The 8,560-nt window shown below is 39.1% G+C and overlaps 1 protein-coding gene across 1 annotated transcript in view; it reads left to right on the top strand.

Annotated features, from left to right (window-relative positions):
• Positions 1-8,560, top strand: part of IREB2 (iron responsive element binding protein 2) — a 2,086,845-nt gene that overhangs the window by 1,310,723 nt on the left and 767,562 nt on the right. The window lies entirely within an intron of this gene.

Below are 8,560 nucleotides of genomic sequence, written 5' to 3'. Positions count from 1 at the left end.
GCACTTCTAGGGATGTGGCCCTACAAATGAGATAGCCCCTAATAAGGCCTTCTCAGAACAATGTGCTCAGTCTTGACATTATATTGGCAAACAAACTTCAAGATGGCTGAAAATGCGCAATTCATGGTTGGAATGATGGTGAGAAGACCATGCTTCACTCAGAGACCTGTATTATGACTTTGTTAGTATATTCTTCATGTATAAGTTAAATTATTATATTACTTACATATGTTTATGCATTTTGTTGCAAAATAAAACCTGTTTGCATTACTTTCTAACGTGTATTTACTTGTCTTCATGCTTTAGTCATGGCTAAAAAGGTTTAGTTGACCCTCATTCCTACTGAGTTATCAAAGTATAAATGAATAAATTTGTATTGTACACACTGGCGAAAACTGAACAAGGAAAGAGTTGTTATACGGATGCACCATGTCATCAGGGGATCAGGTGCAGGTTAATCATGTAAACTCAATTTTGCAAATACGTACTGCAAGTTACATTTCCATCCGATTTACTACTGCATACAAGTCAATGAATTAGCATGCTTTTCAATAGTTTTCTTTTGTACATCAATCTGTGCATAACTATGTCATGCTTTCAAAATGTTGGGTGGTGCGGCGGTGCAGCAGTTAACATTGTCACCTCACAGCAATAAGTTCTCTGGTTTGATTCTCGGCTGGAGTGCTTTCTGTGTGGAGTCTTCATGTCCTCCCTGTGTTAAGGGTTTCCTCTGGGTTATCCTCTTTCCTCCCACATTCCAAAGACATGTCTGGAGCGTTTCTCCCTGAGACTGTGCTGAAAATAGGCTCTGCCCTAGTCGGAATTTCCTGGTAAACAGATGTTAAATAAAATATATGCATATGTAAATATTGAGTTTTGTCGCTGTCTCAATGTACTTCATCATGTGTAACCCCTACTTAACTCAATATATACTTTAATTTTCCCTGGAGCTTTTCCTTTTGGGCATCAGCTTAAAATGAAATCATCTGCAGTCAGACTGTCACAGTCAAAATAAATCCTAAATAAATAAACAAAATTCAAAATATGAGTAGCAATATGACTGATAAAGATTTAAGATATAAAAAAAAAAATTTAAATCAAATGGAGGGCTGTGAAGTCTTAACTACTTTGCCAGTAGTGTTGGTGATCAATAGATCTTTGCATGCATCTTAAATTGCATGGAACTTGTGACAAAAAAGGTGTGGAAAGAAAAAAGAAAAGGACACCTACGCAAGTTCATATGTAGGGTTGACAGACTAAGTTTTTTTCCACCTGCATCTATGTATATTAATAACCTATAAAGGTAGAGGTAGAACAACAGTGACCTCTGTACAGTTCCTCACTGTCTGCCCTTGGTTCATTCAACAAGGTAGACAATGCCTGGAAATTAGATATTAAAGATACTTAGCAGATTCCTAAAGGTAGCCTAGTAACAGTTGCAGTAGATTTGCAAAAGGTAAAGGCAAGCTAATTGCACTCCTGGAGCAGCTTAAAGTGTTACCATGGGGACGATAAGCATGCTGTGGAGGTAAAGCAGGGGATGTAATCCATATGGCTTGCTGGTGTTTCTGGGAATTTTTGGTGAAACTGGGCCATACATGTTTTGCAGAAAGTTTACCTGACTGAGGGAAAAGATGTGACAATAGTGAAAGGAAGTACTTAGGCTTAATGTTAAAGGGCAGGGTCAAATGTGTAGAGAAAGAAGGGCAGAGGGGACACAAGGTTTAGTAAGTACACAAAACAAGGAATAGACCCAAAAGGATGCTTAGTCTTATTGGAGTATGTATTTATATAGGTCTAAATGATTCAATTCTTACAATTATCTACAAGCTATAGGAAAGGAAGGGGTGTAGGCATACTTCTCAGTTGTCCAGAACTTTGTACAAAATCTTTGATATTGACTCAAAATGTTGTTCTTCCCTACATAACATTTTTTATCTATTAAGAAATCACTGATGATTACAGTCAGTCAATAATACCAAACGAGTTTCATACATTGTATCACTCAGAAAAATGCATGTCAATGCAGAATGTGTTGTTGTATTAAACTTTTTAAAGAGAACTGCAGTATTATTTAAAAATTGCTCCTGATTTTGCTCTTTTGTCCCCCATTATTTTTGTCTTTGTCTAAAACTCTTGACCAAAAGAAGTTGAGGGGTATAGCTGCAGGAGACACAGTTTAGCAATGTGGTATTGAATGAATGCTACTCCAGTAAACCAGGAAATTTCATTGATGGCAGAAAGATCAAAATGTTTTCCACAGGACATCTGCCTCCTTTTCTGCCTACCACATTAGAAAATCCACTGAAATCACATCACAAAAAATAAGTATTTTCTCTCTTGTAACAGTCTCAGAGTAAAGAAAAATGTTCTTTTCACAATATTTATTTCAAATTGTCTGACAAACAGTGATACAATTAATCTTATTCATGTTTTCATATTTTGACCCCTGTGCAGCAGGCCATACTTTGCCATTGGTGCCTCTCCTTGATCTCAGATGCTGGGAGTCATTACTGACCATCTGCCACTGGTGCCTCTCCTTGATCTCAGATTCTGGGAGTCATTACTGACCATCATCTGCCACTGGTGCCTCTCCTTGATCTCAGATGCTAGGAGTCATTACTGACCATCATCTGCCACTGGTGCCTCTCCTTGATCTCACGCTGGGAGTCATTACTGACCATCATCTGCCACTGGTGCCTCTCCTTGATCTCAGATGCTGGGAGTCATTACTGACCATCATCTGTCACTGGTGCCTCTCCTTGATCTCAGATGCTGGGAGTCATTACTGACCATCATCTGCCACTGGTGCCACTCCTTGATCTCAGATGTTGGGAGTTATTACTGACCATCATCTGCCACTGGTGCCTCTCCTTGATCTCAGATGCTGGAAATCACTTCTGATCACCAGACATAATCCGATACTTTCTCCCATTGTCTGAGTGAAGACAGAGGCATCTCAGTGTTACATTATACTCCTAGCTGTAGGAATTTCTCAGTGATACTCCTAACTGTAGGATTTTCTCAGTGTTACATCGTATTCCTAGCTGTAGGGAATTTTTTGTTTTACGCCATACCCCTCAACTTTACAGATTTTCACAGAATGTCCAGATTTTTGGCTCATATTTTTGGTTTGTTCCTCCAAAAATCTGTACTTTTCTCTTAAATAGCTGAGGATTGAAGTCATTAAATAATGACAAACATTTGAGTTTAAGACTCCACATCCTTAAGAAAATTCATGCTAAAGCAAACCCTATTATTCTATCAACTTTCTATGTTTGTAGGAGCAATATTTAAAATCTGTCCCTATTTGTCCCCCCATTATTTTAGGCTTTGTCCAGAGTTTTTGCTGTGAGAGGTTGGGAGGTATGCGCTATACGATTCCCTGCCCCACATATGCCCATCCTCCAGTAACATAAGGCCATTATGCTAAGAACGCCTGTCAGTGTATGTAAACTTAGGAAACATATTCTCTAGTATCAACACTGGGTTATTATCCAGTATCCAAGACCCTTTCCCTCCACCCCAGGATAGGCAAGCTAGTAAAATACTTCAGCATTTCCTAGCTCTCCCAGCTGTTTTTTCTTGTGCTTATTTCACTTGAAAAACCCAGGTTGTCCGGGCTCCAGTTAGCACTCTGCCCTCAATGCCACAGAGACAGTCAGTGAATCTTACCTTCCTTTGGGAGTAAGTGAATTCAATGAGTATGCAACAGCAAGGGAAAAGGTAAGGTCAAGGAAAGCGGTTTCATGAAAATATTTCTACATAAACTGGTGTGGAGCAGGGTCGCTCTAGTGGATGGGAGGAATGACATACCACAATAAAGTGCACAGCATCTATAAGCAGGGAGAAAGCAAGGAGTAAAAAGCAAGGAGTAAAAAGCAAGTTGTCTTAGCAGACAGAAAGCCAGAGTAGATGAAGGTGAGGAAGAACACTGTTGAAACAGAGACATGAGAAAGAGGAATGAGATTACTAGTGCAGAGAGGAGAAAGTGAGACAGGAGAATATAGCAGATGTTAGTGGCAGGGACCAAGAAGAGTAAGAGAAGAAGCATTCTGGGGAAGAATGGGTCTGGGTAGAGGTAATGGGAAACGGGTAGATTGAGATTAAAGCAAGACAAACATATGAGTGATGGGATATGTCATTTGTTTGGGGTATTCAGATATGAAGCAGTGAGACAGAGAAGGAGAGATTCAAGAACTGACTGTAGATCCACTTTCACCCCCCCCCCCGATAAAATGAGATGTATGCGGTGTATATAGTCACATTCTGATCAGCAATGCTTCTTATTTTTATCTACTGCACTGAATCAAACTGAAATCACCACATCACAGTCTTGTACAGTGGAGGGGTGACGTCCACATCTCTAAAATTAATACCCCATGCTATGTACTCTGAAGGGCTACTTAATGTGATAGCTCCTGTTGTTTCCTTTCAGTACTGATGTTGAAGGTTTTAGAACTGAAAGTTTTTACTTGTTTAATAGCAAATAAATAAGCTGTCTGTTGATGTCCTTTGAATCTGATGGTACATCCTTTATTTAAAGTTTCATTACACAATGTAATTTAAAGACATTGCAAAATCAAAAAAAAAAAAAAAAAAAAAAACAGTCCAGGCAGGAACAAGGATGGCAGTATAAACGTCTTTAATAAAGTAACACAAGCGCTTTTGCCATGCGTCAAATGCAGGGCTTTTTCAAGTGAATAACAAAAAACAAATTTCCAATCACATTTAAATACCCCCATTCATTAAAACGGCGCCAAAATTTTTAAAGCAACACACACTATCCCATTCTTTCATATAGAACACTAAAACTCAATAACATTCAATTTCCCTTCAACAGAACCTCCTATATATTGTGTAAACAGTCTACCATTAGTGAATAAAACATAAGATACTTTCTTAAAAAACATATAATGTGCACAAAAAGGAAGATGTAAAAAAAAGGAAGATGTAAAAAAGGGGATGTGAAAATGAGAAGGAAGATGTAAAAACATGAGGTATAAAAAGTTACTGGCCCAGAACACCTTCACAAACACATGCATACAATCCCAGAGCCTCAACACAAATATAATGTTTCCAGATCCACTTTAGTAGCATATTTCTAATAGGATCCACAAAAAACTATGGGTAAATACCATTACCATCTATGTTGTTGTAACCTGTAATTTCTTATAATTTCTCAGCTCTTTTTACTAAATATGGTTTAATTGAAACATGGTCGTTCATCCCCAGGGGTTGGGATGAATTGAGTTTTAATTGCCAAAAGGTCTCTCTGCAACATAACCAGTTCTCCCAGTCACCACTCCTTGGGTCTTGTTAATCCAACTTGATCTAGTTCTAGGACTCTGTGAGCACTTAAGTGGAAACGGCAAACCCTGTGGATGTGGGGTGTCTAAACTTCCAAAAAGCCATTAGCAGTGTATCTCAGAGGAAGTTAGTATTAAAATTAGGGCATGTGTGTGGGACATAAAAACTGTGATGTGAACAGAAAAATTAGATTTCTGATCAAAGGCAGAGGGTGGTAGTTAAATTAAATGTTGGGAGAAGTCAGTAAACAGTGGAATACCAAAGAATTATGTAATGTGGTAGCTCCAGTTAGATGTTTGTATCAGATAATGGGCTGGTTGTGGAGAGCAAAGTCAACTTGTAGGTGTCTCATGTGATCATCAGTGCAGGAATCACAGAAGAAGGAGTCAGTCTCAGCGAGACCTGCAACAGCACACTCTGTGTGTCTGCTGTTGCAGCTGGTATTTAATGCAGAAAAGTAAAAGACTGCATGGTTTGAACAGGAAAACCATTAAGCAAGAGAGAGAGAGATGCGGACAGACAGAGAGACAGGAGCACCGAGACAGACACATGCACAGGGACAGAGTCTCTCTCACACACACACACACACACACACACACACACACACTGAGACATAGAGAGAGAGAGAGACAGAGATAGAGAGGCACAGAAAGAGAGAAACAGAGAAGGTAAAGAACTGAGTTGATGATCACCTCTAAGTTAAATCATGCTATTCAAGGTTGCAGGTCAACGGTAGAGAAAAAAGGGCACTGAGGTGCATACATGATGTGCTGTTTTAAGAAATGTGGAGCTCACCCCTCCATTGTATAAGGTACTACAAAAGATGCATTTAAACTAATGTATGCACATCTGTATGCCATGAAGATTAAGAAAAATTAGGCTGGTAAAAAGGATGCAACATTTATAAAATATAAAGTGAGAGAACAGACTAGGATACCAGGACTCATTTAGATAGATGAGAACATATACAGTGGAAAACAGAAGGAAATGGCAGCATAGTGAAAGTGTATTACATTGTTTTGGGACATAAATGTGTGCAGTGAGTAGAAGTATCACCACACAGCATAAGGTTTGGCTGTTGGCTGGGTGCCTTCATTGTGGAGTCAACATGTCCTCCCTGTACTCTTGTGGTCTTTCCAGATATTCTGTTTTCCTCCCCAGCCCAAATGGACTGGTTACTCTAAATCTCGCATATGTGTTTATGCAGTGTATGTGGAAGAAAGTTCTGGCAATCTATTACCATTCTCTCCTTGCCTAGATAAATACTGTGGATGGCGGCAGCTGTTCATGGGGTCAATATAGGAGTCAGATGGAACTTGACAGAACTGGATTGATGAAAGTGTGGAAGAGTTGAAGAGAAGGGATGCAGAGAGACAAAAAAATGCATGTTGGAAGGGAACAGTTAAACTCATATTTGGAAAAAAAATGACTTTATGTAGAGGGTGACAAGGCACTAAACTGCAGTGCATTCCCCTCCAGTGTAAGTTATCAAAGCAGTTCAGAGTTGTTTGGAACACAGCTAAGAGAGGATCTGGCAAGGTGTGACGAGCCAGCTGGAATCTTCAGACAAACAATGTAGACTATACAGACCATGGGTCTTCTTTCATACATTACTATGTATTGTGGAAGAAAACGAACATGTGAGCTCTTTGTTAGATAAACTTGGTGATGTGTGCTTTTATAGGAAAGGCATAAAGTTAATGAAGGGTAACCTATAGGAATTTGTAAAGTCTTATGTAGCAGCCTAAACTTGTTTATTTTTTATTTATTTGATATTTGTTGACCGGGTTTGTCCGACTGAGCGAGAGCCCTTTTTCAGCAGAGGCCCGGGGAGAAAAGCTCCACAATTAAGTATGACATTATACAATCGCAAGACAAGTTACACAATAATATTGGAAATGAGAAAAAGTAGTAACAGGTATCTGTTAAAATCATACAGAATAATTACATATCAACATTATTCAGAGTAGAATTTCTTTAGGACGGCAGTATGTTGGTTATAGCAGCAGGTCTCAAGTAGACTCACTGTTTATATGATTAGCAGTTATTTTAGAAGAGTAAAAATCTAGATTAAAAAATGGGAGAAAGGAGTAGGGGTAAGTTATTCATGAAGGACGACTTATAAAGAGAAGCGGCCAGCAGTGTATACTGTCCATACAGCCTGCTAGTAAAAGAGGCCTTTCATGCAATCAGGACAGCACAGCAATTATTGAAATGAGAAGAGATTGTGGCCACAAGTTGAAATTGGTGTGGGAGGGTATTGTTCAGCGCGACCGAAACTAAATAGTGGATCAGCTATTGCTGAACAGCATTGAGGAAGAGCGTAAGTTAAACATTACACACTTGCAACTTGGATGTCCTATATAAAGCATAAACATCATATAAAAAAATCGTAACATAAAGGGAGTTGTTTTGGCTAGATGGCATGGAGTCAGACTGCCTAATTAGACTTCCAGCTACCAGGTCCAGCAAGTGTATACAGACATCAGAGGGCCGACCAGGAAGAGTGTGATTGAGTGGTTGCTGACTTAAGCTGTTATCTCAAATGAAGGAAAGGGTTTGTGTACTGCAGGTGTGCTACTCAACTGTCTAGAATTTCACAGAATGTCCATATTTTTGCCTCATATTTTTGGAGTGTTCCTCATAAAATTTGGGGGGGGGGGTTCTGGCAAATCATTGAGGATTGATTAAATAAAAACAGACATTTGCACTTCAGACTTCATAGCCTTCAAAAAAACACATGCTAATACAAAAGCTGTTATTCTAGCAACTTTCTAACTTTATAAGATCAATAGTTAAAATTTCTCCTTATTTGCGGGCTTTTGTGTCCCCATAATTTTGTAGTTGTCTGGATTTCTTGCACTAAGAGGTTAAGAGATATGACTGCAGAAATCATTCCAGATGGTGGAGAAATCATCCCAGATGGATGCCTAACGGTAAAAACAGCCTATGCAAACAAAAACAGCATGTCAGTTAATGTTTTTGTGAGGTATGCACATTAGTTCCATTGAAATACATTGTATGGTGGGACTTATGAGGTTGTCAAGGAACAGGAAGTATAATATGCCAACATGATGCTGACTATTGATGATAAGATTCCTAACATCCCTCTAAATCAGCTAATATGTCCTTTTTCCCATTGGAAACCAAAGGAGTGATGATAACCTAGGCAGTAGGGACAATCCCACCGTTTAAAATTCGGGTCCAAACTACAGGTGACCAAAGTAACGCCCACTTTACCGCATCACTC

This window comes from Protopterus annectens, chromosome 7.part0 (genome assembly GCF_019279795.1).
Source record: "Protopterus annectens isolate FY-2018-M chromosome 7.part0, PAN1.0, whole genome shotgun sequence".
NCBI classification, from domain to species: Eukaryota; Metazoa; Chordata; order Ceratodontiformes; family Protopteridae; genus Protopterus; species Protopterus annectens.
This window is presented reverse-complemented; position numbering and strand designations above follow the sequence as displayed.